Source organism: Cynara cardunculus, unplaced genomic scaffold (assembly GCF_001531365.2).
Source record: "Cynara cardunculus var. scolymus isolate 2C unplaced genomic scaffold, CcrdV1 Un_Scaffold_407, whole genome shotgun sequence".
In the NCBI taxonomy this organism is placed as follows: Eukaryota; Viridiplantae; Streptophyta; class Magnoliopsida; order Asterales; family Asteraceae; genus Cynara; species Cynara cardunculus.
In genome coordinates this window covers 81,475-109,285 of record NW_020200576.1, presented here as the reverse complement: position 1 = coordinate 109,285, position 27,811 = coordinate 81,475, and the positions used below count along the sequence as shown (strand labels likewise).

At 37.5% G+C, this 27,811-nt stretch overlaps 1 non-coding gene across 1 annotated transcript; it reads left to right on the top strand.

Moving 5' to 3' along the window:
• The first annotated feature begins 21,670 nt into the window (after nt 1–21,670).
• Nucleotides 21,671–21,777, top strand: LOC112501666. The gene has a single exon (XR_003067546.1). It is a non-coding gene; the product is annotated as a small nucleolar RNA R71 (small nucleolar RNA).
• The last annotated feature ends 6,034 nt before the right edge of the window (nt 21,778–27,811 follow it).

Sequence of the window (27,811 nt, the reverse complement as noted above, 5' to 3'; positions counted from 1 at the left end):
GGAAACAAAATAATAATTGCTATTGGTACCCAGCTATTGGGGTCCAGCTTTGTTAGAGGCTTCATCATCTGATGCTGACGAATCAGTAACAGTAGATGGCATCACTAAACCTGAAGAGGTTTGAATGGAAAGAGGAACAACCCTTGACACTATTAAGGTAGTTTCAGTGGAAGTCTTCACTGAGCCTGAAGAAGAGACTTCAGTGGTTGGAATTACAACGTCTGATGCTGAAGACTTTTCAGTAGGAGTTGTCTTTGCTAAGCCTGAAGAAGAGGCTTCAACGGTTTTCTTCACCTTGGTTGCAAGAGCAGCCTTTGTGGACGATTTCACCTTAGTTGATTTCTCAACCTTGGTTATTTTCTTGCCCTTAGCTGGTGAACCAGCTTTAGCGGCAGAAGGACACTTGCTGGCAATATGTGTTTTCTCACCATAGTGTTTACACTTCCTAAAGCTAGGAGTAGCTTTAGGGCCAGGAAGTATCAGACTAGAAACGGGACCAACTCCAAGAATTCCTTTCTCATTGGTTCTGGGAGGAACCTTTGAGGAATTGGATTCCTTAGGTGAAAAGTTCACCTTGAGCTGTGACTTAGATTTCTGATGCGATTCAGATTTTTTAGCCCCTGAAGAAGAAGAAGAAGCTTTACAAGTTGAAGGAATAGACCTGGATCTATTAGACTTGTTAGACTTCTTAGGAAGGGATGCTGTGACAATGGATTTCCCTTTGTCTTTGCACCCATAACTCGAAGGACTTCCTTCAAGATGACTCTCAGTAAAAGAGGAGGACTGAGAGGTAAAAGTGTTGGGAATAGAAGAGACAAAGGTACCAAACTTGAGCATGGTCCTGTCTTTAACACATTCTTCCTAATCATAGGAGAATCCTAGACCAGTCTTTATCTTGGCGGGGATCTGAGCGTTAATGAACGCAAAGGCCTTGGAAGCTTTACACCACCCTTCAATGGTAGCTTTCTCAGCCTTGAGTTCAGCGATTGCTCGCTCACGCTCAGCGATAGCCTTCTCACGTTCAACAGTGATGGCTTGGTTTACAATAACCTGATCTTTAAGATTTTTTCAACAGTGGTCAGTTCTTTGATCTTAAAATGGCAAATCTTCAATTTCTCTTGAAGATCAACGTTAAGCATTTCAGCTTTCAATTTGCCATTGAGGGCATTGTAAAGGTCAACCGTCAGCGTATCTAGTGTAGAAAGACTAGAAGAAGAAGAGGGTTCATTCAGGAAACATACCTGAGTAGAAGAAGAAGATGGCTCAGAGGAGGTAGACACGTCAGAAGATCCTTCATCATCATCTATGGACATCAAGCAGACGTAGGAATTATCCTCTTCATCTGAAGATGATTCATCGGATGATTCAGCCCAGTCATGCTCTTCAGCAATAAGGCCTTTAGCCTTTCGYTGKTTGTTYTTCAYYTTCTTRTAYTTHTCCTTCAGTTTTAAGTACTTTTCATCTTTGGTCCTGAAGGAGGAAGGAGCTTTAGAAGATGGCGTCGTAGTCTTCTTTGATCTGCATTCACCTGCAAAATGTCCAGGCCGGTAACAGTTGTAGCAGACAGCTGAAGCCTTGTCTATTCTTTCAGACTTTTGCTTCTCACTGAGGGATCACTGAGGAGATCTGTGAAAGTTGCTCTTACTGGCGAATCTCCTAAATGACTTAGTCAGAAGTGCCAGGGACTCATCAAAATCTGTTATATCAGATTCTGGAATGTCCTCAAAAGAATCTATCTCTGTGATGACCACGGGAGGAAGAGAAGAAACAAAARGGGTAGAAGGAGTTTCAACTGAAGAAACTTCAGAGATCAAAGCTAAAGGAGAGCTTTTCATTTCCTTGGATTCTTTTACAAGATTCCTTTTCAGTTGACGAGATTGCTCATTGTTAAGCAGAATCCCGTATAAAGTAGAAAGAGAAAGAGTGGACATGTCATTTGACATCTTGAGACACATGGAAAAGGTGTCCCAATACTCAAGAAGGCATTCTAGAAACTTAGTCAAAGTTTCAGAATTAGAATATTCCCTGCCGACAGCCYTAAGATCAATAAGAAGGCAGTTAAATCTTTGATGTACTTCAGACAGCGTCTCAGACTTTTCACAGAGAAAGCTTTCATACTGTCTTACTAGATTGATCTTTCTAGTCTCCTAAACCTTAGTGGTTCCTTCATATTGGACACAGAGTGTATCCCACATGGATTTAGAGGTTTTGAGTTTCATCACTGAGTGATAAATCTCATCAGGAAGAGACATAGCTATTACTGATGTGGGAGCTTTGGAATCTGCCGTTCAAGAATCGCAGCAATCGTAGCTGTTGCTGGAACAGCCGGAGCAATAGCAAATGGAATATATGGTCCATTTTCTATGTAATGTGGAATTTTAGGATCCACACCTTCCAGAAAGAGGGACATCCGGTTCTTCCAAAGACTAAAGTTGTCACGGACAAACCGGGGAGGTTTGGCAAGAGAGCCATTATCTTTTGTGTGTGTGTGTTTGCAATTTGTAAAGCCATTTGTAAGCGGTAAAGTTATCTAAGAAATGAGATAAACTAATACAGAAAATAGCTAAACACAAGGAAAGAAAGAAAACACTGCTTTGATACCACTTGTTGGTCCCGTGAGGGTCTACAAGAAGAGAAACAGTTTGTAGAAGGGGGGGGGGGGAATGAATACAAACACAATATTTTCAAATTTAAAATATATATTGATAGAGAAGATTAATACAGATTTTACAAGATTCTTTGCGAAAAGATAAGGTAATAAAAACCTATCTAAACAATATTTGGTTACACACAAAGTCTTAGCAAATACAAGAAAAGAAATTGCAAATAAAAAAGATCCTTTACTTAAGCTAGAAAATGCTTGAAGTAAGAATTAGGGTTAGAGAGTGAGTTGCGCGCACTCTGCATGGAGAAGAAACACTTCTATTTATACCCAGTGCATTAAATGAACATTTAATGCAATATGGTTGGGTTAGAGTGCGTGTCAAGCCTTAAGAGGAAGGTTTGTCCTTTGCTACAGTGAATAGTACAAAAAACACTATTCATGAGCAGACATCCTTACTTAAAATTGGTGGACAAAGAGTCGACTAGTCGGCTCCGTACCGTACTAACTTTCATAAGGGTATGGGTTTTGTCCTTTACGTACATAAGGACAAGACAACAACAATCATGCTAAGCAAGCTCCCTTTGATCGATGAATGCTGGAATGACCTGAAGGTCTTATCATCATTCGCTAAAGCTTGAGCAGTCTTCACACATATGTAGACAGGCTTGTAATCACTGAGTACCGCTTCAGATCACGTACTCGCTGGTCTCTAATCTTCAGTTTCAGTCTTCGACGTTTGCTGAAGGTTCTTTGGTGTGAGTGTTGTCTTCTTGAAGTATTATTGTCTCTGATAGATTTACAGTGCAAGTTCTTCAGCGATCACTGAACATACTTAGTGAAGATCGCTGGAATCGAAAATACAGAAACATAAATACAACGTATAAGTAAAAGGGATTATCACCAAATCACTTGAGAGAGAGGATCAACAAACTTTATATGGTGAAGTTTAGGGGATCAAAATGAGAGACAAAGTGAAAATATTTTATGACACTTCATGTCGTTCCTATGAAAATTCATCTTCCTATCCCCCCCCCAATGACATAATGACTATCTTATCAAAGTGACAATCCGTAAATCTAGTGATAAATAGATCATCCGTCAAGGGTTCTAATTAGCGGATAGTTGTTGGGAGTCATATCCAACATATATTGAATCGTCTTTAAGGACCCATTTTGGTGCGTTGTGGGGGTGTAATTTGCACATATATTACACAATCGAACATGTGTAAATGTAAAATATAAGGCTTATAACCAGTTATCAGTTGGTACTCATGAGATTGGTTGGCTAGTAGTAGGTTTGAAAATGAATAAAAAAGGTTGCATATATTATTTTCATAAATTAACTCAGACAGATTTTGGTAAATTGGTGTGCACAACTAACGCCCTAGATACCATCTATATTCTTTTAATGACAACTTCTACGAGATCATTATATATACTGTTGGATCACCTATTGATTTGATGATGACCCACTGATTTGTTCTGCTATCCTATCAACACTTAATAGTTATTGGTTTCTTTGTATATTGGTGTATTAGTACATACTTAAAGTCATTGGCAAAATCTAAGACTAGTCGATGAGAAAACAGAAGTTCATCGATGCGGTACTGTAGATCAACTGTCTAAATTACACACGAAGACTCTAGAGTAGCTTATTTGAAGATTGAAGATATTTTGAAGCTACAAGCCGATTGAAGGAAGATCTTCATGCACCGAAGATTTGTAAGTAGTTGTTTGAAGCTACCAATCCATCCAAAGATGATCTTCCTACAGACTAACCAAATCTCTGCAAAAAGTTTGTCTCTGGATGAACAGTGTTGTATGCATGCGGTGTACAATGAAAATGATACATCAACAATGGTCAAGTCAAATCCTGCCTTTTGATCCTCAGGTGACAAGTGTCCCCATGCATTTGATGCTGAAGGTAGTATAAAAGGAAGTATACATCTCCCATGCAAATATACATCCTGAAAGAATTATTAAGTACATTCTCAAGGCAATCGACTCTCCTCTTCTGTTCTCCTATTCTCCTGTGTATGAAGAAATTCTTAGTGTTCTTCGTTTCCTTGCAAGTACTCTTTGTATTGTTCTTGTAAGATTGTTTAGGTTATGTTATCCTTTCCTTCTTTTACAACAATCTGTAAGTTGAAAAAGTATGTGTAATTGTATTCAACCCTCCCCCCCTTCTATAATTACCTCGTGTTTATTGTCATCCCATTCGGGACCAACAAGTGTATCAGAGTAGTTAGCTTAATCTCATAAGCTAGATCTGTAATGGCCTCTTCTTCTACTAACTCCACTCCTTCTTCTTACCATGACAATGACACTATTGTCAAGCCTCCAAAGTTCAACAAGAACAACTTTCCTCTGTGGAAAATTCGTATGACACTCTTCCTTGAGGGTGTTGATAGTCAATAACTCTCTATCCTTAACAAATGCCTTATTGTTCCAAAAGTCTGGCTTCGTCATGGAAAGAACAAAGATAAAGGTGACCCTTTAAATGATTCTGTTGATGATGAAAAGAAATTTGATTCTACTGGAAGGTCCATCATCAAAGAATCTAATTAGTACAATGAAGATGACAAAAGGAAAGTTTCCTTGGATACTAAGGTACGGGCTATCATTGCCTTGTCTCTTCTTGATGATGTTTACCACTCCTTGGTGAACCTCACTACTTCTAAGGATATGTGAAACACTCTCTGTTCTGTATGAAGGAACCATTGGAGTAAAGAAAAGAAAGAAGATTGGTCTCATTAAGCAATATGAGCTTTTTATGCATGGGAAAGGTGAATCTCTCACCGAGTACTATAATAGGTTTAACAACCTCCTCAATGATCTTAAGCTTCATGGCAAAGTCTATGATAGTGAGAAAATCTTGTGCAAGTTTATGGACTATTTATCATATTTATGGAAAAACATTTGTACTTTTATTAAGACAAGCAAAGATCTTGACAATATACCTCTTACTGCTCTTTATGGAATTCTCCATAATTATGAGCATAATAAAATTCTGAAAAAGGCATTTTTAGAGGATCCTAAAAGTACTCTTGTTGCTCTTCTTAGCAGTGACACGAGGAAGTCAATGAGTGAATCTCGTATACTTATATGACCAAGTCAGATAAAAAAGCTGTCAAAAATAAAGAAACTGCTGAAAACAATGCGGGTGATGTTGACGATGAGGGTGATAGACCTACGGTTGATGACTTAAACATAGAATACATGTTTTCCCCACATAGGTCCATAATACAAGAGACTAAAATATACATCTCAAAAATTCCAAAAAGTACATGTTCTTGTATTTCTATATCTCTACTTCAAACATGGCTAAATAAGATCTTCATATAGCTTAAGCTCATAGGGAAATAATTCACAGAATGCTTTTTCCCTTATTATCATTACCTGCACACATATTTTGAAAACACAAAATGAGGGTTAGACATGAATTGTCTAGTGAGAATCCTTTTATGTAATGCAGGGTGAAGATCACCAAAACATTTATTTCAAATAATTCATCTCATGTAGCAATATACTAAAAATCAAATTCTGTTTTGGTCCATCGGGCCTCTGGTTCCAAACCTTACTAGGAATATATTTCACGAAAACAGGACCAGAGCCCCTCTGGTCCTTCTATCAGAGCTTCTTCCCTTTTGACCAGAGCCTCTGGTTGTACTAACCAGAGCCCCTTGCTCAAGTGGTTTCTCATAAAAATACTTACAACCAATAAGATGACTCTTTTTATAAAAGAAGTGGTTAAAAGAGAGTTTCTATTCAACCAGAGCCTCTGGTTGTACTAACTAGAGCTTCTGGTCCAATAGACATGTCCAACCAGAGCCTTTGGTTCAACGTGTAAGCCAACCAGAGCTCCTCTGGTTTATTTTTCATAAAAGATTTCTAAGTATAAAAAAAATTCTTTTCTTAAAATACGATTTTCACACAGTAGCTCTTATCAATAGATACAAAGCTTCTGGTCCCACTAATTCATTTAGTATGAACTTACACCTTTCTCAAATCAATAACCAGAATTCTTTGTTTCTATATTGAGGACCAACCAGAGCCCCTCTGGTTCCTTACAAGGAACAACAAAAGCCCCTCTGATTTCTCATAAAAATGAACATTTAGTTCCAAAACACTTTTAACCAACACCAATGGCCATAGGCCCAGTTTTCCCCTTCTCAATAACGTCAATACTATCATTTCTAATAAGAACAACATCTTTGAGTTCTCAAATCACAAAGAAGTAAGAACTCAAATCTATTGTAGTCTTAAAAGACATAATAGCAAGAGCTATAATATCCACATACAATTGCCACCCTTATATCCAAAGGTACATATCTCCTTGATATGACACCCTTATTCCAAAAGACACCTCTCCTTGATATGCCACCCTTATTTCAAAAGACACMTCTCCTTSAWATGCCAYCCTTATTCCAAAAGACACCTCTCCTTGATATGCCACCCTTATTTCAAAAGACACCTCTCCTTGATATGCCACCCTTATTTCTTCTTCAAAATCTATGAACTAGTTCGGATGAAGGACCGCAGTCACAACCATCTTATCGAATCCTCATTCATAGTTTTANTATAGATTAATTCCAAATGAAGACAGATCAAAATCACAACCGTCTCAAAAGAATATTCTCTATATTTTTCAACCAACAATAGTTTCAAAAACAGTTTTATCATCAAAACTCTAAATATCCAAGAACAATGATCTTGCATTGCTTTCTCCAAACTTAAATTCTTTTGTATCCTCTCACCGGATATGATTTCAAAACTATTTCTTTTAAAGAAAAAATCTCTTCTTTTACTTTTGAAAACAGTTTTCTAAAGTTAGATTCATATCCATAACACCTTTAAACTATCAAAACAGTTTTACCAATCTTTCATCAAAATCAATATAACTCTGCAATTCATATAACAATGAATATAAAGGTTTTTAGTTTATCAAAATTCACTTTAATAATCACAGATTCTGCAGATTGTAAACACACAACAGATCTTCAATTAGCACCAAATCTTCAAATCACTTTTGTGTATTAATCTTTCTCAAGAACTCTTTCACCGTCACGCACTTACTTTTTCTCAAAAAGGTTCCTTTCTCCAAAAATCAAGATAAGATAAGATAAGATCTTATCTTTTCCTTCTTTTATATATTTTTTCTAACAAAGGCGGTGATGACGTTAACCAATAAAGGTAATTTAGGCTGTGGGTTTTTCATTATAAAATTCATGATTTCTTAACCATGAAGGTATAAGTTTTTAAATATTATAATAATGTTTCCATCATAATATCTTATCACATATATGCACCACCTCATGTATGCTTCACACTACATGCATACATGTATAAATCACATATACATAATGTCATCTTTTCACATATATGCATGCACAATATCATGTTCACATTTCACATATATAGTTCATGCATTTCTAAATTAGACATGCATATTTCACGTAATCCACATAATAAACACATATAATTTACCTCAATCCAGGTTGTCTAAAACCTGGTTATAACATTATTTCCCCCTTAAAAGAATTCCGTCCCGGAATTCACTCATTCAAATAACCATGGATATTGGGTTCTCATATCAAATTCTAATTTCCAAGTTGCTTCTGAACCCTTATGAAAACGCCATTGCACTTTTACTAAACTGATCTCCTTGTTTCTCAATACTCAAGTCTTTCTGTCAGTTACTGCCTCTGGTGTCTCGATAAAACTCAGCTTATTATTAAGTTTAATCTCAGGGAATGGTATTGCTAAACGCGGGTCTGCCAAACACTTGCGCATATTTGATACATGAAAGGTGATGTGAATTAGGCGGAGTTCATCTGGTAATTCCAACTGATAAGCTACCAGTCCAACCCGTTTGCATATTCTAAAGGGTCCAATATACCTTGGATTGAGCTTTCCTTTCTTCCCGAATCTCATAACACCCTTCCATGGAGATAATTTTAACATCACAAAGTCACCTATGTTGAATTCAATCGGTTGCCTTCGTTTGTCGGCATAACTTTTCTGACGATCCTGGGTAGTCTTAATTCTTGTACGAATTTGTTCAATCTTTTCAGAAGTTGTTTCCACAATTTCAGGGCCTGTTAACTGCTTTTCACCTACCTCATTCCAACACAACGGCGTTCGACATTTTCTTCCATACAAGACTTCATAAGGTGCCGCTTGTATGCTGGAGTGATAGCTGTTATTGTAGGCAAATTCTATCAACGGCAAATGTTCTTCCCATGATCCCTCGAAGTCGATGACACAAGATCTCAGCATGTCTTCGAGAGTCTGGATGGTTCTTTCACTTTGTCCATCCGTTTGTGGGTGATAAGTCGTACTCAATCTGATTTGTGATCCCAAGGCTATTTGCAAACTTTCCCAGAACTTTGAAGTAAAGCGACTATCTCTGTCAGATATGATGGACAATGAAACTCAATGTCTAATCACAATTTCCTTGATATAGATTTGAGCCAATCTTTCCAATGAATAAGTTTCTTTCATTGGTAGGAAATGTGCAGACTTGGATAAACGATCAACTATTACCCATATTGCATCATAACCTTTTGGGGTTCGGGGTAACTTCATGATAAAGTCCATCGTAATGTGATCCCATTTCCAGATCGGTATTTCCAATGATTGTAAATTCCCATAGGGTCTCTTATGCTTAATTTTAACTTGCAGGCAAGTTAAGCATCGTTCTATGTATCTTGCGATGTCTTTCTTGAGACTTGGCCACCAATAAAATGATTTCAAGTCCTTGTACATCTTGTTGGTACATGGATGAATTGAATAACGGGATTTGTGACTTTCATTCAATATGATTTCCCGTGTATTCCCATAGCTTGGTATACATATCTGGCCTTGGAAACATAATATTCCTTCATCATTTGGCTTCATGATGGAAATTATCTTATCCACTTTTTCTAATTTCTTGTTTTCTTCTTTGACAGCCTCTGTTTGGTATTTCTGTATCTCTTTATGCAAATCTGGAGTTAAACTTATTTTCATCGCCACTGCCTTGATGGTTCCACTTCTTTTTTTGCGGCTTAGGGCATCGACCACTACATTGGTTTTTCCCGGGTGGTAGATAATCTCACAGTCATAATCATTGACAAGTTCAATCCATCGACGCCGTCTCATATTTAATTCTTTCTGTTTGAACAAGTGTTGTAAACTCTTGTGATTGGTATAGATTTGGCACTTTATTCCCAAGAGATAATGTCTCCATATTTTCAATGTGAAGACCACGGCTGCCAATTCCATGTCGTGAGTCGGATATTGCTTTTCATGATCTTTTAATTGTCGAGATGCATATGATATGACTTTCCCTCTTTGCATCAAGACACAGCCTAAACCCAACTTTGATGCATCACTATATATCACAAAGTCTTCAGTTCCATCGGGTAAAGATAGTATCAGAATACTGCAAAAGTGATCTTTTAATAACTGAAAGGCTTTCTGATGTTCTTCTTCCCACTGAAATTTGACATTCTTTCGAGTTAATTTCGTCAAAGGCACAACTATTTTACAGAAATCTTGAATAAACTTGCTGTAATAGCCTGCCAATCCCAAGAAAATTCGAACTTCAGTGGTATTTTTGGTGTCTCCCATTTTTCAATAGCTTCAATCTTTGCTAGATCTACCTTTACTCCATCCTCAGATATAACATGCACCAGAAACTGGACTTCTCTTAGCCAAAATTCACACTTTGATAGTTTAGCATACAACTTTTCTCTTTTCAGAAGTTCAAGTATTAAACGAAGATGTTCTGCATGTTCTTCTTAGGTTTTGGAGTATATAAGAATATCATCGATAAATACAATGACAAATTTATCGAGGTATTCTCTACATATTCGGTTCATCAAATCCATGAAAGTTGCAAGTGCGTTAGTCAACCCAAATGGCATAACCAAGAATTCATGGTGCCCATACCTAGTTCAGAATGTTGTTTTTGGAATATCATCTTCTTTAACTTTCAACTGATGGTATCCTGATCGTAAGTCAATCTTTGAGAAATAACTGGCTCCTACCAATTGATCAAACAAATCATCGATACTAGGCAATGGATATTTGTTCTTTATGGTCAGTTTATTCAGCTCCCGATAATCAATACACATTCACATAGTATCATCTTTTTTTTTTCACAAACAACCCTGGAGCTCCCCATGGTGAAGTACTTGGCCTGATAATTCCCTTATCCGATAAATCCTTCAGTTGCATAACCAGTTCTTTTAATTCTGATAGAGCTAATCTATATGGTGCTTTTGCTACAGGTGCTGCTCCAGGTATCAAATCAATTCCAAATTCAATAACTCTATCCGGAGGTAACCCTGATAAGTCTTCTGGAAAGACTTCAGGATAATCACTGACAACTGGAATCAATTCTTGTTTGCTCTTTTCTTTCTTGGCATCAATTATGTAGGCTAAAAATCCTTGGCATTTCTTTTGAATGCATTTTCTAGCTTTCATAACTGATAACAGACTAGTGCGATGACTTTCATGGTCACCATAAATAAAGACTGTCCCTCTGTCCGGCAATGTTATTCTAATCATCTTCTTATCACAAACAATGTTGGCCTGATTCTCATCTAACCAATTCATTCCCACTACTACATCGAAATCTTTCATAGGCATGGGAAATAATCTGATGGGTAGCTCACATCCCTCAATCATGATAATGCAGTTTTTAAACACATAATTCACAGATACTTGACCATTAGCAGTATCAACTATTAACTTATCGTCAAGTGGTACATATTTCATTTGAGCATATAAGGCAAATGATGGGGATACAAACGAGAAGTTTGCACCCGAGTCAAATAACACTTTAGCATGTAAGGAGTTCACGAAAAACGTACCTGTTACCACATCGGGTGTAGTTTCCGCTTCATGTTTGGTCATTTGAAAAGATCGACCCCGCGCCCCACCCATTGTTCCTCTGCCCAAATTTGGTCTTCCTCGGCCTGTCGATGTATTGCTGCCTGGTCGGGCTATTACTAACACCTTTAGACTAATAAAATTGGGTCACAAAGCAAGTATACAATATGGCTCCACATCGTCTTTCCAAGTAATAAAGTGGTACAAGTACCGAATTATCGTCCACGGAGATTGTAAGTTTAATAAGAGTCCAATAAAAGAAAAGATTTCAGATGACGAAAATGAAGACTTCAGGTTGATTCTGAGTTAGCACAGATAAAAATAATAGAATAATAAAGGTAGCACGGATGTAAGACTTGGGGTGAAACGTAAACACAAAATACAGCAGACAAAGCTGTAGAAGAACTAGTTCCACCACCTATCTTGAAGGTATTCCTCTCGGACTTCACCTTTGCACTATATTATAGCTTAGCACCCATATCTCTATGTGATGTTCAGACCAGCGATAGTAGCAAAATGGTGTCTTCAAGATATATAGCTAAACAAAAATCTTTGTTAAAAATCACTCTTTCGAGCTGATTCCCATATCATTCAAGTTGGCGTGTTCTTGATAGTTCATCTCTGAATCTATCACACTTTGACACTTTTAAAGAGTGACCAACCCGTCGGGAGTTAAGTTTGAAAAACATAAATGACAAGTCTTCTTGTCGGTAACTTTCTCAAGTCTACCTCTTATATTATTCAAGCTGACGTGCTTATCTTGGCTTATCTCTAAGTCCATGACACTTTAACACTTTCAAAGTGATCAACTCGTCAAGAAGTGTGCTTGGTTTTATAAAACTTGAATGAAATAGTGGAACATTGTTATTGCGAAACAACGTCCACTTTCATTTGATTTAACATTTCACCCTTTACCCTACACCCGAGCTAATGGAATTAGCTACTCATTACGGAAAGTAATTAATGACATAAATAAATGACATAAAGTAAAAACATGAATGTAAATAACTGAAATGTAAATGACTGAATATAAATGACATAAAGTAAAGACGGAAAGTAAATGATAATAAAAGTAAATAAATAAAGACTGCTAATGCTACAGCACTTTAAGACGAAGAACAATATTTAAATAAAAACTTAAAAGCTTGCATAAATATAAACTAAGAGTTTGAGAGTGTTTCAGAGCAAAAGATGGATATATCAAGTGTCCAGGAGTGGTTCTAAAGAGGCAACCCAAGGCTCTTTTTTATACCCACAATTCAACTAAAGACAAAAACATAAAAAGGGGTGAAAGTACACATGAAGAGACAAGGAAAGGAAGCATCAACTCCATCACAAAATGTCATCCCAAAAAGTCTTCTCCAACTCTTTTCATCAGCTGTTTGAGGGAAAAAACGATGGTTCCTTCAGCTAAGACTTCCTTCAAGAAAATGGCTGAACTAATAAGCACTTCTCCAAACAGCCAAACCGGATCAGATCAATGCTGCTGGAATACTGCAGTAGTGCAGTATTTGTGAGTCAAAAAATGTCATCTACTCCCAAATTGTTGTAAAAACAAATCCATCACCACATTTAGCTCCAAACATAATAAATGGAAAATAAGTAAGTAAAAATGACTCAAGGTTGGGATAAACTAGAAAGATCTACCTATTAAACAAAGGAAAAGGGTACTTTAAGCATGTAATAAAACATGTTTATCACACCCCCAAACTTAAAGTGTTGCTTGTCCCCAAGCAAGCAAATGACAACTAGAAAGGACTCAATATAGTAAGGTATACAAGATCAAGGCAGTACGTGCACACACAACACAAAGCATATCATTATGAACATCATAGCCCTTCATAAATTTTTAGCAAACCATTCATACCCTACTTCTTATGTATGACCATATGCTAGCACTAGTCTTTTCTTTAATGAACTCAACACACCTCTTTTTGATAGGGTCAATAGGACTTGTTTAAGGTCTTCCTCTCTTTTGGCTATTTTCTTTTCTCAATTTGCCTTTTTTTTCTTTTTATGCTTCATCATTCAATTTTTTTAAAATTTTTGGCACTTTGTGCTCTTTATGATGAAAGCATGCACATTACCCCTATGCGACATTTTTGTGCTTCAAAATAGATCCCACAAAGGCTTTAGAGCTTTGCTCTTTTGGTATTGAAGTTGTGGCCTTTGTGGTATACCCTCCCCCAAACTAGGAACTTTGACAATGCCCTCATTGGCTATGTTGGGTGGATAGTGTGTATAAGGCAACAAGTGGCTATTGTGAGAGTAATATATGAAGAATGGCCTAAATCATACCCCTTTGTGCATTGGTGTGTGAGTGGAATTTTGCTCAAGAAAAGACACATGCTAGTTCTTAGCAAGAACACAATTAGTAAGTGAATGGCTATTTACCCTCAAATTTATTTAGGCTATGTTATCAAAATTATAAGCAATGATCATGTAATCAAGTATGAAAATAAAACTAAAAATTAAGAAAACTATCCCAAGACTCAAACTAAAAATAAATTTTGGAAGCTAAAGATGAATGAATGAACTTGTCCTACTCCAAGGGAGTAGGCTGTGTGGAATGAGGTTCCATGGATGCATCCATGGCTGCATCCTTGAGCCTTTGGTTCTCCTCATTCAGTCTCCTGTTCTCATCCTTTAGGCTTTTCAGCCTCTTTCCTATCTTCTTACCATCTTCTCCATTTTTTTCTTCATATTTTTCATTTCTTTCTTCCCCTGCCTCTGTCCTCTCAGAATCTGCTTCCTCACCTCAGTCTTCAGCTCATCCATCTTCTCCAAAGATTCAGACCTTTGTTTCAACATGCTGTCAATCAGGTGGTTATTTTGAGACAGCAAGTCCTGAATCATTCCCATCAAATCCACAAGTCCCGTACTTCTTCTTGTCCTCTCCCTCAGTCTTGACACAACCTTTAAGTCTATGATAGACCTCTCTGCTCCTTCTTTGATGATGACATCTTCCTTGAAAACAGGTACTCCCTCACTCTTCATCAACATGTCAATGACCCCAGGGAGATACAACTTCCCTTGGGTCCTATTAGCACAATACACAATAGCCTTGTGTAATATCTCACCCACATTAATAATTTTCCCCTTTAGAATGCAATACAGCAAGACCATCCTTTCAACATTAAGGGAACTGTCATGGGTTGTAGGGTGCAGAGAGTGCTTGACAAAATTGACCCATACATTAGCATTTGGGGTCAAATTGGCAGCCTTGAAGACCCTAAGTGAAAATTTTGAATGATGCTTCCATGTGGTGCCTGGTCTTGCCACTCCCTCACAAATTTTATTAAGCTTAAACTCAGAGGCAGTGTGCTTAAGGATCTCAAAGTCTGAATTTAAGTGAGTGGTGAGACCTAAGACATTGTTCAATGTCTCATCATCAAAGGACAAGCGTACACCTCTAACCTTGATTATACAAGAATTGCTAACAGCAACCTCAGCATAAAACTCTTTAATGAGTGAGAGATTGTAAGAGCTATGTACCTCACAGAAGCTTTGCCATCCTAAGTTACTAATTACCTCCTTGATAAATGGGCATTCCTCCACACTTCTTTGATCAAAACCTTTGTTGGGCCAAGCAGTCTTGTCTTTGAATTTCTCAAACAGAGCCTTGGCTTTGACAGAACTGAAACCCTCTAAAGGTAGCATGGATCTTTTTGTGATTGCTGGAGTGGAGGAAGTGGCAGCAGGATGCTGTTTGGATGCTGCAGCATTCTGTGACTATCTTATAGTTCTTCTAGGAGAATTTTCCAAGGCTATTGTCTTGCCTTTGGCAACAGCAGCCACCTTCTTCTTCTTGAGGGCAGGACCAGTGGTTTGAGAGGTTTTCTTGGCTGCCTTCTTTCCTAAAGCCTTCCTCTATTTAGAGGGAGGCTTCTTTTGAGTGGGACTAGAAGAGGCCAGAGTCTCAACAGCCCCTAACAAAGCATCCATAGAGGTCTGTTCTTCAGTCCCCTGTTTAGAAGGGTCTACCCCATTTTGGCCAAGATATCATCAATGACCTCAAAGTTCTTTCTTTGAGGTGTGGCCTCAACATGTTCTTGAATAGGGGCATGAGTGGTTTTATCATTCCAAGGAAGCAAATGAACCCTTCCTAAGTCTACTGCCTTAGTGGCATCATCTTCAGAATCAGATGTTACATAATCTTCCACAATGACAGTAGGGTTGAATATTACCTCAATGTCATGCTCAGGTTCATCCACAGGAGGTTCATTGAGATCATTGATTTGCACCCTTCTTTGGCTTGATTCTTGCATTGGATGTTCTGCCATAGTAGAAGATGAAGGGATAGCCGGGTATGGAGGAGTAGAAACAGCCTCTTCTTCATTCAATGATGGAGAAGAACTGTTTTTACTAAGTTCTACCAACTCTGGTTCTTCATTTGATGGTAGAACAGCAGCCCTCCTATGATTACTTCTTTAAGCAGATGCCCTTGGTGGAGGTCGAACAGCAGTTCTCTTGACTCTAGCCATGGTGGAGAAAGCAAATGAATGAAGATGGAGAGAGAAAAAATAGAGGGGGTGGTATGTGACAATAGGCTGCGGCAATGGTGATGTTTAGGGCGGTGAAGGTGGTGATTTCTTAGAGTGATGGGAAGAGTAAAGGAGGGAAGAGTGGGGGTGATTGAAAGGGTGGTTTAAGAAAAGGTGACAGTTAATGATGCTTTTTTGAAGCAATTAGTGTGTTTATGGGGTTATGGTCGACGGTTTTCATAAACCAAGTACATGGTCATTAAGAATTAAAGCACCCTCATTAATTGAGACACAACCCTCAAACCCCAACCTTTCACACTGTGACATTTTGACCTCAACTATTTTGATAAGTGACAATTTTCACCCTTGACTGAAAAGGTAGGTGATGATGGTGTAAGAGGTGATGTAGTGTACCTTGTACTCCTTTGTACTACCTTAGACCCATACTTTGTATTTATCCTTAACCCATTTCTCTTCCTCTTTTTTCTTTTCAAAAACTAGGCGCCAAACTTCCCAAACACCACAAAAACAATCTTTTTTAAGAAAAATTTAAAAAAAAAGGCTCAACCTACTTTTCCCATTTCACACAAAAAACTGCAGGGCTAGAATGCTACAGCATTATGAGCAGTTCACCTATTTGTATTCAAAATCACACTAAACCTCAAAAACTTTAAAACATAAACAACCTATGAAATTAAAACTTATTCACAAACAAATGTGGACTTTTAAGAAGTCCAAGGGGGATTTTTGAGATTTTTAGCAAGGGGCAGCACAGCTTTCAGAGTGTTGTTCTGAGACTGCTGCCGGATCATGGAACACTTTTACCCGTTGGCCATTTACCTTGAAAATAGAGTTATCTTCCGGGTTTACCAAGTCCACTGCTCCATAAGGGTATACTTTAAAAACAAGAAAAGGCCCAGACCATCTAGACTTAAGTTTTCCAGGGAATAACTTCAGTCTAGAATTAAATAAAAGCACATGTTGGCCTTCTCTCAACTCTCTGTGTTGTATTCTCTTGTCATGCCAACTTTTAGTTTTCTCTTTATAGAGCTTGGCATTTTCATAGGACAACAGCCTATGTTCATCCAGTTCACAGAGTTGTAACTTCCTTTTCAAACCAGCATCTTTTAAAGAAAAATTTAATTCTTTTATGGCCTAATATGCTTTATGCTCAAGCTCTAACGGAAGATGACAAGTCTTGCCATAGACTAGCTTGTATCGGGACATACCAATTGGTGTTTTGTAAGCGGTTCTGTACGCCCATAAAGCATCATCTAGTTTAATTGTCCAATCCTTCCTATTAGGCTTGACAACTTTTTCCAAAATACTTTTTATTTCTCTGTTGGACAACTCTGCTAAGCCATTTGTCTGTAGGTGATAAGTTGTGGCTACTTTGTGGTTAACATTATATTTTGTAAGAACTCCATTTAACAAATTATTTATAAAGTGGGTACCCTCATCACTTATTAAGGCTCTGGGGGTACCAAATCGTGTAAAAATTTGCTTTTGAAGGAACTTAACCACAGTCTTGGCATCGTTTGAAACACATGCCACAGCTTCTACCTATTTTGAGACATAATCTACAGCAACCAGTATGTATTGGCAGTTATTTGATGGGGGGAAAGGACCCATAAAATCTATTCCCCAAACATTAAATAACTTAACTTCTAGGATCCCATGTAGTGGCATTTCATTTCTTTTAGAAATGGAACCACTCATTTGGCATTCATTGCACCTTTGTGCAAAGTTATGGGAATCCTTGAAGAGAGTAGGCCAATAGAAACCAGACTGTAGGACTTTGGCAGCAGTTCTCTGTCCTCCATAAGGAGCTTGATGACATTGATACAAAACTTATGCCACCTCATATTCAGGAATACACCTTCTCAAAAGCTGATCTGCACCAAGTTTGAATAAAAAAGGGTCATCCCAAAAATAAGATTTGACATCATGAAAAAATTTCTTAAGCATGTGGCTTGAATATTCAGATGGTTTGATGCCACAAGCTAAGAAGTTTGCTATATCCGCAAACCAATGTGCCTTTTGTTGTTACACCATCAAGATTCTCTCATCCGGGAAGTTCTATATGATGTCACCTCCCCCTGTCTCTGGTTTCTCTAACCTAGATAAATGGTCTGCTTCCTGATTCTCCACACCCTTCCTATCACGTATTTCCAAGTCAAATTCCTGTAAAAACAACACCCACCTTATCAACCTAGGCTTTGCATCCTTCTTTGAGATCAAATATTTGATGGATGCATGATCAGTATGCACAATCACTTTAGTCCCCATTAAGTATCATCTAAATCTCTCAAATGCAAATACTACGGCCAATAATTCTTTTTCCGTGGTGGTGTAGTTTATCTATGCCTCATTCAAAATTTTACTTGCGTAATAAATTCAATGAAACACCTTCTCTCTTCTCTGACCTAAAACAGCACCAACCGCCCAATCGCTTGCATCACACATGATCTCAAAAGGTTTGTTCCAATCCAGAGCAGCTACCACTAGTGAAGTAATGAGGACTTTCTTCAAAGTTTTGAATGCATTTCTACATTCATCATTAAAATCAAATTTTTGGTCATGTTGTAAGAGTAAACATAAAGGTTTTGAAATTTTTGAAAAATCCTTTATGAATCTTCTTTAAAATCCTGCATGACCCAAAAAACTTCTGATTCCTTTAACAGTGGTAGGTTCTGGTAGTTTTTCAATAACTTCGAGTTTTGCTTTATCTACATCCACTCCTTTTTTAGAGATTAAATGTCCCAAAACAATTCCTTCCTTAACCATGAAATGACACTTCTCCCAGTTTAGGACCAAATCAGTTTTCACACACCTTTCCAAGCTCTTTTTCAAATTATTTAAACAATTGTCAAAAGATGACCCATATACAGAAAAATCATCCATAAAGATTTCAATGGATTTTTTAAGCATATCAGAAAATATGGACATCATACACCTCCGAAAGGTGGCAGGAGCATTGCACAGTCCAAATAGCATTCTTCTGAAAGCAAAAGTGCCATAAGGACAGGTGAAGGTGGTCTTTTCCTGGTCCTCAAGAGAAATAGCTATCTGATTGTAACCTGAATAGCCATCTAAGAAACAATAGTACTCTTTGCCGGCTAATCTGTCCAACATTTGATCAATGAAAGGTAGTGGAAAATGGTCTTTGTGAGTAGCCTTGTTCAGTTTCCTATAGTCCATGCATATTCTCCAACCGAAGATAACTCTGGCAGGGATGAGTTCATTTTTCTCATTTGTGATGACTGTGAACCCTCCTTTCTTGGGAACATACTAGACCGGACTAACCCAAGAACTACTGGCTATCGGGAAGATAATTCCTGCATCTAACCATTTCAAAATTTCCTTTTTTACTACCTCTTTCATGACATCAGCCTTGTTTGAGGTTCTATGGATGTGAAATTTTTGTCCTCTAAGATGATCTTATGTTGACAAATTGAGGGACTAATCCCTTCAAGGTCAGCAATGGTCCATCCTAAAGCCTTTTTGTGTATTTTCAACATATCTACAAGTTTCTTCTCTTGATGCAAGTGTATGGTAGATGAAATAATGACAGACAATTTGCCTTCTTCTCCTAAAAAAACATATTTCAGATGGGATGGGAGTTTCTTTAACTCTAGGTCTGGTGGTGATACTATGGACGCGGTGAAGTCTTTTTTGCTCATTATTCTCCAAAAGTTCAAAAGCTGACACCTCTACTGGCATAAAATCATTTCCTATTGCCTCTACTTCCTCAACAATCTCTTCTTCTAATTCCTCTACACTCTCTTCTTCCAACCTAATATTTTCCTGAATTCCTTCCTCAACAACCTCTTCTTCTATTTCAGCTATGCCCGAACACTCGTCCAGATAATCAAGGTATTTTAAGGAGTTGAAGACATTAAATGTGACCTTTTGGTCTTGAAGCCTCATGGTCAACTCTCCTTTCTGGACATCTATCAAAGTTCTTCTAGTGGCTAAGAAAGGTCTTCCTAAAATAATCGAAATGTCCTTATCAGCCTCGAAGTATAATATGATAAAATCTGCCGGAAATATGAACTTATCAACCTATACCAACACATCTTCTATCTTTCCCTTAGGGTATGCAATGGACTTATTTGCTAGCTGGAGTGTAACTGTGGTAGGTCTAGCCTCTCCTATGCCTAAGGTTTTAAAGACAGACAAAGGCATGAGGTTAATACTAGCTCCTAAGTCACATAGGGCTTTCCCTATCTCCTTCCCTCCTATTGAACAATGAATGGTAAAACTCCCTGGATCTTTAAGCTTAGGGGGAATGCTATTGGTCAAAAGCGCACTACATCCTTCGGTAAGAGCTACAGTCTTATACTCACTCAACTTCTTCTTCTTGCTTAAGATGTCCTTCAGAAACTTAGCATAACTAAGCATCTGCTCAATTGCCTCAACAAGGGGTATGTTGATGTGCAATTCTTTGAACACATCCAATAATTTCTTAAAATGCAATTCCTCTTTCTGATTCCTCAACCTCTGGGGGTAAGGAACATAAGGAGGAATTGGTTTTATCACATTCTTACTTGGAGGTGTTGAGCAAGATAGGTTTTGAATGTCCTGAGTCTTTGTGGTGCTCTTTGGTGGTTCTGGTGGAATCTTAGTATCAAGCTTAGGGGTTTCTACAACCTCAATTTCTTCTGACTTCTTTAGAGTTTCTTCTGGAAAAAGTAAAGGGAAATCTGATCTAGGGGAACAAGAGTGGTGGTCTCAGATGGTTGCTTTTCTAGAGGTGGGACCGGTCCTTCTTTGAGAGGGACCAATACCGGATTACTAGTTTCTGACAGTCTTGGCGTACTATCTTTCTGCACTTTCTCTGTCAACTCCTTTCCACTCCTAAGAGTCACTACTTTCACATGCTCCTTTCCTAGATCTCTAGGGACTTCTGTATTACTGGGAAAGATCCCAATGGCTCGACTGCTTTGGTTAAGTGCAAGTTGACTAACCTGCGTCTCTAAATTCCTGGTGGCAACACTTTGTTGATTAATCAGAGCTTGATTTTGGGCTTGAGCATGTGCTAAAAGCCCTTTGATCATTGCTTCCAAAGAAGATGATGATTCTGCCTGTGGAGGAGGTTTGTTCTGAAAATGTGGTTGAGAATTTTGAAAACTTGGTTGGTGGTTCTGAGAGTTAGAACTGTTTGCATGATGCTGTGGTTGGAAATTAGAAGTTCCTTGTTGTTTATGGACTGGTGGATTAAGACTTGGACTGGTCCAAGAAAAGTTCGGGTGCTGTCTCCAACTAGCATTATATGAGTTAGAGTAGGGATTAGATCTGTTTTGAACATAATTTACTGATTCAGAATTATGATACAATGTTCATATGAATGCTCCCCACCGCAGCACACACATTGCACAGATAGGACTGTTGGAACAGATGTGTTAGCAGCTTGCTGTACTCCCTGACCAGAAGTTAAATTTTTCAACAAATTGGTCATGGAGGTGAGCTGAGCTGTTAATGCAGTATATGCATCCACCTCACGTATTCCAGCAGTGTTTTTCTGTGGTTGGGCACGTGGGTCATCCCAATGCCCATTGTTTGCTGATATCTTTTCTAGGATCTCATATCCCTCATTATAGGTATTGGCTGTAAAGGCTCCGCCTACAGTCGCATCGAGCATTTGTTTTGCCATGGGACTTAACCCATTGTAAAACGTCTCAAGTTGAATACAGTACGGAATGCCATGGTATGGGCATTTCCTCAACAGCTCTTTAAACCTTTCCCACGCGTCAGGAACAGCTTCATCATCCAATTGTTTAAAAAGACATATTTCGTTTCTGGACTTAGCGTTCCTTGTTGGTGGAAAATATTTTTGCAAAAAATATTCTGCCATGTTACTCCATGACGGCACAGATCCCGGTGTTAAAGAGTTAAACCATGCTTTTGCCCGATCCAATAATGAAAATGAAAATAAAGTAAGTCTGAGAGCGTCATTAGACACTCCCGGGATCAGGAAGACATCTGTGATTTTCATAAAAGATTTTAAGTGAGAATGTGGGTCCTCTGAGGGCAGTCTAGCAAATTGGCCATTAGTTTGCAACATGTGAAACATTATCGATTTTAGTTCTAAATGGAGAGTGGTCATATGTGGTCTAACTATCCTAGAATTTAATTACTCAAAATCGGGGATAGCATAATCCATGATCCTTCCATTTTTGGAATTTGCCAGATTAATGATGTTTGGAGTATGTGCCCTTTGTTGCTCATTATGGTCCGATTATGTGTCCAAATTATTATCATTATCATTATGTGGGTGTCCTTGGTGTCCTTGTTGAAAATTTGGGAACGGTGGTATTTGCCCAAAAACTGGCGGTTGGTTTTCCAAATGTGGTATTTCCGGAATGATGGGAGGAGGTAACTCCATGTTGGGAAAGAGTAGAGCCTGAAATTCTCTTTGAGCCCTCCTTCTAATTTCTATGGTGAAACGTTCTCTCAATATCTGGATCAATTTCGAAAAATTCCCCGCGATGTGTTCTTGGCATACACCACTTTCAAGAWGATTAAAACGGTACTAGAAAAATCAAATCTTTTACTTTACTCAAAAGAAAATTTTAACTTGCCAATCCCCGGCAACGGCACCAAAAACTTGGTCGGGCTATTACTAACACCTTTAGACTAATAAAATTAGGCCACAAAGCAAGTATACAATATGGCTCCACATCGTCTTTCCAAGTAATAAAGTGGTACAAGTACCGGATTATCGTCCACGGAGATTGTAGCAAAAGTTTAATAAGAGTTCTATAAAAGAAAAGATTTCAGATGACGAAAATGAAAACTTCAGGTTGATTCTGAGTTAGCACAGATAAAAATAATAGAATAATAAAGGTAGCACGGGTGTAAGACTTGAGGTGAAACGTAAACACAAAATCCAGCAGACAAAGCTGTAGAAGAACTAGTTCCACCATCTATCTTGAAGGTATTCCTCTCGAACTTCACCTTTGCACTATATTATAGCTTAGAACCCATATCTCTATGTGGTGTTCAGACTAGGGATAGTAGCAAAATGGTGTCTTCAAGATATATGGCTAAACAAAAATCTTTGTTAAAAATCACTCTTTCGAGCTAATTCCCATATCATTCAAGTTAGCGTGTTCTTGATAGTTCATATCTGAATCTATCACACTTTGACACTTTTAAAGAGTGGCCAACCCGTCGGGAGTTAAGTTTGAAAAACATAAATGACAAGTCTCCTTGTCGGTAACTTTCTCAAGTCTACCTCTTATATCATTCAAGCTGACGTGCTTATCATGGCTTATCTCTAAGTCAATGGCACTTTAACACTTTCAAAGTGATCAACTCGTCAAGAAGTGTGCTTGGTTTTATAAAACTTGAATGAAATAGTGGAACATTGTTATTGTGAAACAATGTCCACTTTCATTTGGTTTAACATTTCACCCTTTACCCTACACCCGAGCTAATGGAATTAGCTACTCATTAGGAAAGTAAATGACATAAAGTAAAAACATGAATGTAAATAACTGAAATGTAAATGACTGGATATAAATGACATAAAGTAAAGACGGAAAGTAAATGATAATAAAAGTAAATAAATAAAGACTGCTAATGCTATAGCCCTTTAAGACGAAGAACAATATTTAAATAAAAACTTAAAAGCTTGCATAAATATAAACTTAGAGTTTGAGAGTGTTTTGGAGCAAAAGATGGAAGATCAAGTGTCCAGGAGTGGTTCTAAAGAGGCAACCTAAGGCTCTCTTTTATACCCACAATTCAACTAAAGACAAAAACATAAAAAGGGATGAAAGTACACATGAAGAGACAAGGAAAGGAGGCATCAACTCCATCACAAAATGTCATCCCAAAAAGTCTTCTCCAACTCTTTTCACCAGCTGTTTGAGGGCAAAAACGACGGTTCCTTCAGCTAAGACTTCCTTCAAGAAAATGGTTGAACTAATAAGCACTTCTCCAAACAGCCAAACCGGATCAGATCAATGCTGCTGGAATGCTGCAGCATCATAGTGCAGTATTTGTGAGTCCAAAAATGTCATCTACTCCCAAATTGTTGTAAAAACAAATCCATCACCATATTTAGCTCCAAACATAATAAATGAAAAATAAGGAAGTAAAAATGACTCAAGGTTGGGATAAACTAGAAAGATATACCTATTAAACAAAGGAAAAGGGTACTTTAAGCATGTAATAAAACATGTTTATCACTGCCCATGGTTAACTATGGGGCTTTCAATTGTGGACAATTTGGTCTGAGGTGATATGAAGAATTACAATTAGAACACCTTTTTACTGTTGGGCAAACATTCGACAAATGACCTGTTTCACCACATTTATAACATTTCCTTAGTTCAATCTTGCATTCTTCCTGATGAATTTGATGACATCGGGGACAAGTCCTTTCATTGAATCGTTGTATGGGCCTGTTTCCATGCTTTACAACTTTTGGTCCTCTGTATTCGGTTGATGGACCTTCCTGTTTCCTCTTTTCTATTATTTTCCCTTCTTCTTGTCTGTTCTTGTTTCTTTTTGTTACCTCTGTTGCGTCAACGGTTAATGAAAATGTAGCTGGATTCATGGCTATGACAAATTCCCAGATTGATGGTTTCAATCCCCAAATATACCTTTCTACTTATCTAGATTCCGAGGAAATATAATGTTCTGCAAATGTTGAATATTTGATGAATTTCTCTGTATATTCCCTCATAGTTCTGTTTCCTTGTTCCAATTTTAGAAAGTCTTCTTTCATTTGTCTAATGGCAGCTTTTGTGCAAAACTGCTCCTTGAATCTGTTGATAAACTCTAGCCATGTCATAGTTTGCAAAATATCTGTTATGGCTAAGGATTCTACTTCCTACCAAAATAACTCATTTGATTTCAACACCGAGACTACAAAACTGATTTTATCTGTTTCTGCACATCGGATGGTATTGAACACAGACTCTATCTCTTTGATCCAACACATAGCTTTAATTGGATCTCTTTCTCCCGAGAAGGTTGGTGGTTTGCAAGTTAGAAACATCTTTATATCTCCTTCCTTATTATTGAGAATTGGAACCGATAGAGTAACTTCAATTATGCTTGTCTCTATTCTGGCAGGATTCCTCAAAATAGAAGTCAAGGTTTCCCTTAGCTTTCCCATTTCTTCAGCTAACATGTCTTTTGTTACATATTCTGGGTGAGACATCTGTTCTTGATTCATATTTTCAGAGTTTGATTATGCCTCATTCATATTGATTTCTGGCTGGCTTATTCTGCCTCTGGTCTGTCCCCTACCTCTGCCTCTACCTCTGCTTCTACTTCTGTCCTCAGAGGTGCCAATAGGAGCAACAGGGGATTCTTCTTCATTGGGGCGGGTGATCCTTTCTGACCTTCTTGATCTACTAGCCATCTGTAGATAACAAAGTTAATACACATATTTTCACATTCCCAAATATAATAAAGTGTCCAAGTTCAGTTATGTACCTGTAGATTCAAAATTACATTGGCCAGATGTAATCCGAAAATACCTTACACACTAATCTCTTAACTTATCATATTTATTCCAAAGGTGCTAACTATGTCTGGGACCCTAATATGCAATGCAATGGTTTAAGTCTAGGTATCATGCATGTGAATACCTAAATCCCTTAAACTCAGGTTCTGATACCAACTCTATAACACCCCCAAATCCATACATTGCATATAACACATATTTTAAACACAGAATACATGTTTTCCCTACATAGATCCATAATACAAGAGACTAAAATATACATCTCAAAAATTCCAAAAAATACATGCTCTTGTATTTCTATATCTCTACTTCAAATATGGCTAAATAAGATCTACATATAGCTTAAGCTCATAGTGAAATAATTCACAGAATGTTTTTTCCCTTATTTATCATTACCTGCACACATATTTTGAAAACACAAAATGAGGGTTAGACATGAATTGTCTAGTGAGAATCCCTTTTAAGTAATGCAATGTGAAAATCACCAAAACATTTATTTCAAATAATTCATCTCATATAGCAAAATACTAAAAATCATATTTTGTTTCGGTCCATCGGGCCTTTGGTACCAAACCTTACTTGGAATATATTTCAAGAAAACAAAACCAGAGCCCCTCTGGTCCTTCTATCAGAGCTTCTGCCCTTTTGACCAGAGCCTCTTGTTATACTAACCAGAGCCCCTTGCTCAAGTAGTTTCTCATAAAATTCATTGACTAATACTTACAACTAATAAGATGACTCTTTTTATAAAAGAAGTGGTTAAAAGAGAGTTTCTATTCAACCAGAGCCTCTGGTTGTACTAACCAGAGCTTCTGGTCCAATAGACATGTCCAACCAGAGCCTTTGGTTCAACGTGTAAGCCAACCAGAGCTCCTCTGGTTTATTTTTCATAAAAGATATTTTAGTATAAAAAAATTCTTTTTTAAAAATATGATTTTGACACAGAAGCTCTTATCAGTAGATACAAAGCTTCTGGTCCTACTAATTCATTTAGTACGAACTTGCACCTTTCTCAAATCAATAACCAGAATTCTCTGTTTCTATAGTGAGGACCAACCAGAGCCCCTCTGATTCCTCATAAAAATGAACATTTAGTTCCAAAACACTTTTAACCAACACCAATGGCCATAGGCCCARTTTTCCCCTTCTCAATAACGTCAATACTATCATTTCTAATAAGAACAACATCTTTGAGTTCTCAAATCACAAAAAAGTAAGAACTCAAATATCTTATAGTCTTAAAAGACATAATAGCAAGAGCTATAATATCCACACACAGTTGCCCCCCTTATATCCAAAGGTACACCTCTCCTTGATATGTCACCATTATCCCAAAAAACACCTCTCCTTGAAATGCCACTGATATGTGTTGAGAATTTAACACATAACGCGCTTTTTTTAGGATTTTTTAGTTACAATAATTTCTTTTCATTCCTAAATTGAGTCATTTTCATTTATTTCTTTATACTTTTGTTATTATGAAGCTAAATGTTGTGGTTAACTTGATGGCATGCAAAATTGAAGCTAATTGAGAGTTTTTGTGAAAACAGCAAATGCTACAGCATTGGTGCAGCGTTGACCTGGGTCATGCACGACTTTTTGGAGGACTTAATGAACAAGACGTTGGCTTTTTGAAGGTGGAATACAACTGTAAAGTGGCTGGATTTTTAGTAGAAAATCAGTTGTACTCTTTAGTTAAGCTTATGTACTCTCTAGTTAAGCTTTTGTACTTTTTAGTTGAACTTTGGTTAAGGGTTGTACTTTTTAGTTAAAGCTTTTGTTGTAATGTAACTAGTGTTGGTAAACTTAGCCTCCAAGCTTAGTTCTTTTGTCTTTTAGTGCCCATTTTGGGTATAAATAGGAGGCTAGGGCCACCATATTTCACACACTTTTTAATCCATCATCCATTGGATTCTCTCTAATCTTCCTTCTCTTTTCTCCCAACTTTTCTTTCTTTTGTTTTAAACCCTCTCCTAGAGTGTTCTTCAAGTTCTTTAAGATTTCAAGTTCATCTTCATCTTCTTCTTTATTTACTTTATTGTCTTTTATTTTCCCGTTATTTGCTTTCCGTTATTTACATTCCGTTATTTATTTTCTCGTCATTTACATTCCGTCATTTATTTTCCGCTATTTACATTCTCGTCATTTACATTCCCGTCATTTATTTTATCGTCATTTACATTTCCGTCATTTATTTTATTGTCATTTACTTTACGCAATTTACATTTATGTCTTTACYTTYCGTCATTTATTTTTTACTTTCCGTCATGAGTAGCTAAGCTTTTATAGCTTGGGTGTGAGACGGAAAGGTGAGATTTTCAAACCAAACGAAAGTAGCTAAGTGTTTTCGAAAACG